Here is a 4,456-nt window from a genome sequence, read left to right as displayed (position 1 = left end):
TTATTGAGATCCAAAAATGCCGGTGAAAATGCAAGTTTTCCATAACTTTTTTCGGTGAAATGTTTTTTGCAAACCGACTTGAAATTCGTGCTCAGCGCATTGAATAACCCTTAAAAGCAGACCTCGGAGCAGTTTTACCACGTAGTTATTGAGTTCTAACAACATGGCGAAAATGTGACACGTCTGACAATAACTTTTTCTGGTGAAATTTTTTTTGCAAACCCATTTCAGATTCGTGCTCAGCGCATCGAATAACCCTTAAAAGCAGACTTTGGAGCAGTTTCACCACGTTGTTATTGAGATCCAAAAATGCCGGTGAAAAGTCAAGTTTTCCGTAACTTTTTTCGGTGAAATTTTTTTTGCAAACCGACTTGAAATTCGTGCTCAGCGCAGTGAATAACCCTTAAAAGCAGACCTTGGAGCAGTTTTACCACGTAGTTATTGAGTTCTGACAACATGGCGAAAATGTGACACGTCTGACAGTAACTTTTTCTGGTGAAATTTTTTTTGCAAACCCATTTCAGATTCGTGCTCAGCGCATCGAATAACCCTTAAAAGCAGACTATGGAGCTGTTTCAATACGTAGTTATTGAGATCCAAGAATGCCGGTGAAAATGCAAGTTTTCCATAACTTTTTACGTTGAAATTTTTTTTGCAAACCGACTTGAAATTTGTGCTCAGCGCATCAAATAACCCTTAGAAGCAGACTTTGGAGCAGTTTCACCACGTAGCTATCGAGTTCTGACAACATGGCGAAAATGTGACACGTCTGACAGTAACTTTTTCTGGTGAAATTTTTTTTGCAAACCGATTTCAGATTCGTGCTCAGCGCATCGAATAACCCTTAAAAGCAGACCTTTGGAGCAGTTTTACCACGTAGTTACTGAGTTCTGACAACATGGCGAAAATGTGACACGTCTGACAGTAACTTTTTCTGGTGAAATTTTTTTTGCCAACCAATTTTAGATAATTCTGATTAATAAACGTAAAATAATACAAATTTTATTATGGCATATTCTGCAGTTTTCTGTGAAAATCTGTAAAAAGCGAAACTGGGGATAATAATTATTATAGTAATGCCCATAAATCAAGGTTTCAGTTTTTTTGCAAACTGAATATGACATCGATTATTAGAGCGAGTTGCGAGCGAGTTATATTGATGTAAGCGAGTTATATTGATATAATCTTCTCCTTGGCGTTTAATTTCCCTACGCCGACCAAATCGGGGTAGGAACCCTCTTGGTCTGAAGGGTGGCTTGGAGGATGTAAACGTGCTCGGGGGCTGCGCCGCAGAAGGGGACCCGTTTGCACGCTTCGGGTTTCGCTGCTTGCAGCGGCCCGGTCCTTCAAGTATCCAGCTCGTTCCAGGACTAATCAGGTTAGTCGCTCTACGTTTGGCCGGTTTTCACGATGACTAACGACAGAGTCCCCTGCCCGTATTGCAAGCAACTGTATTGCAGAGGAGGAGGCCTAACCAGACACAAGAAAAAGTGTCCACTACGGCCAGCTGACTCCGTGCCTTCTACTGCTCCTCCTGACACCGCTTACAACTCTGCAGGAGCGGCGCCAACGCCACCACCGACGGAAAGTTTCAAACCGTCGAAGGAGCGGGTGATGCGTCGCATTCCACACGGAGCACGTACCACGGCAAGGGATTCGCTCAGGACGGCGCTACAGCAGGTCGCCATTAAGAACGATAAGTCTTCTTGGGACAAACTGTTCTCCTTCGCCCCTGCCGCTCTCCGTGCCCCGCCGAAAGCCAAAACAGACCGGACAGAATCTTTGGCGACATTTGTGAAGAGAAACGTGGGCAGCTACGATAACGGAACTCAACTACCCCCGACACCGCCCCCGCCTGCCCCCAAGAAGAGATCTGATGAGGAAGATCTTGTTCGCCGAGTCGGGCAGAAAATCGACGACGGCAGCATTTCTGGAGCTATGCGGCTGATTCTATCAACCGACGCCGTAGTAGCTCCCTCTCCCGATGTGCTACAGGAGCTACGGGAGAAGCATCCAGAATGCCCACCGCCCCCGAACACGGCTCAGCCCGCCCCGCCTGTAGACGCAGCGCCACCCATAACAGCAGCTGAAGTGTTCTCCGCGGTTCACACTTTCCCCCGTGGTTCAGCAGCTGGTCCGGATGGCCTGCGTCCGCAGCATCTCCTGGACATGGTTGGCCACAAGTACAATGAACATTGCCGCCCTCTTTGTGAAGCGCTCGCCGCTGTGTTAAATTTAGCTGTCAATGGAAGTATCCCAGCCGAAGTCAGGCCTTTATTTTTCGGTGGCAAATTACTCGCCCTCAGAAAGAAAGATGGCGGCCTCCGTCCGATAGCGGTAGGACTAACTCTGCGCCGCCTGGTAGCCAAGATCATATGCCATCGAGTGGCCGACCGCATTACTCCAGTTTTATCTCCACAGCAGCTTGGGTTTAACGTGCGGGGCGGTGCCGAGGCTATTGTGCATGCCACCAGAGTCTTTGTAGAATCATCTTCACTGGAGCCGACGGCGGTCTTAAAGATTGATTTTAAAAACGCCTTTAACACCGTCTCCAGAGAAGCTATTCTCGCCGCCGCGGAACGCCACTTACCTGAATACAGCGCGTTTTTCCGATCCGCATACGGTGACCACTCATCACTCTTCATCGAGCAGCTGATGATGTCATCCGAGTCCGGAGTGCAGCAGGGAGATCCTCTGGGCCCGCTACTGTTCTGCCTTGCACTCCAGCCAGTTGTGGACTCCTTAAACGTTGACCTGAACGCATGGTTCTTAGATGACGGTACCATGGGCGGTAAGCCTGCGGCTGTAGCAAATGCCTTTGACCAGATTATAACGAGAGCCCGGGCGATCGGACTAGTGGTAAACGAAGGAAAGTGTGAGCTTTACGTTTCTGGTGGAACGGAAGAAACACGGTGTGAAGTGGTCGCAGAATTCCGGCTGAAGTACCCAAAATTGCGCATACTATTAAACGCCGATTTTATGCTGTTAGGAGCACCGGTTCTCGACGAAGCCATTGGCCCAGCAGTAGTTGAGAAATGCTCCACCCTAAAGACAGCATGCGAGCGTTTGGGGCTTTTACCACGTCATCATGCCCTATTTCTCCTGAAGAATTGCCTAGGAGCACCTAAAATTGTTTATATGCTCCGTTGCTGCAACGCCTGGAGACAACCGCAACAACTGTACCAACTGGATGAAGTTATGCGCAGCTGTTTTCAATCTCTCTGCAATGTGCGCACTAACCACGATGACTACCCGTGCTGGCGGCAGGCGACACTACCGGTGAGCAGAGGTGGCATTGGCATACGACGAGCGGAAGAATTAGCACTCCCAGCCTTTTTGGCATCGATTCACTCCGCGTCCGATTTAATGTCAAAGCTGCTTCCTGATCACCCATCCGTGGACGCTTCTGCCCCCATGGAATTGTGGAAAGCCAGCGCACGCCTTACCGATCTCCCCGAGTCCCAATTTCGGAAATCGCAACGAACCTGGGACCTACCGCTGTGTAACGCGTCATTATCCACACTTCTTGATGTTTTCCGCCACGACGAAGTAAACAAAGCCCGACTCCTGGCTCAGTCTACACCTGAAGCAGGCTTATGGCTAAATGCCCTTCCCTCGGCACACATCGGCAATCTTCTCGATGATGACACCGTAAAGATATCTGTCGGACTGAGATTGGGCGCAACAATTTGTGAACCCCACATCTGTGCTAAATGCAACAAGCCGGTCGACGTGTACGGTCACCACGGGTTGTCCTGCTCCTTTTCTGCTGGGAGGCATGCACGTCATGGTGGCTTAAACAATATCGTTTGTAGAGCGCTAGTGTCAGCCGGCATCCCTGCAAAAGTGGAACCTCGGGGAACGTCCCACACGTCCGATCGACGTCCCGATGGTTGCACCACTTTTGCCTGGAAACGCGGGATGTGTCTGGCATGGGACGTTACGTGTGTGGACACGGTTGCTGTGTCACACCTAAGATCAACATCAACGACCGCGGGATCTGCGGCTGCACAAGCTGAAGAGAAGAAAGTGCGATTCTACGCGTATTTAGATGGTAGATACATCTTCGCACCGCTGGCTTTCGAAACACTTGGACCATGGGGAAAGTCAGCTACCCTTTTAGTGAAAGAAATCGGCAAGCGGCTCCAACAGCACACCGGAGAGCCTCGCTCCCACGAGTTTCTTCGGCAACGCCTGTCGTTGGAAATTCAGCGTGGCAACGCCGCTTCCGTACTCGGAACAATGGAAGCAGCGGCAGCATTAAATGAAATTTTGTTTTTATGATTAACTATTTCTGAAACTGTGATGGTACCGCTTTTAATACGAGTACAAATAAAAGCTGCGGAAACACAAAACGTCGCACCGTAATCGCTGACTTTTAATATTATTGAAAGTCTGGAGCACAGAAAATCAACCACTGATCGGCGCAGCTCGATCGTCAATCGCAGAGTCAATT

This window comes from Paramacrobiotus metropolitanus, unplaced genomic scaffold (assembly GCF_019649055.1).
Source record: "Paramacrobiotus metropolitanus isolate TYO unplaced genomic scaffold, Prichtersi_v1.0 Parri_scaffold0000187, whole genome shotgun sequence".
Classification (NCBI taxonomy): domain Eukaryota; kingdom Metazoa; phylum Tardigrada; class Eutardigrada; order Parachela; family Macrobiotidae; genus Paramacrobiotus; species Paramacrobiotus metropolitanus.
This window is presented reverse-complemented; position numbering follows the sequence as displayed.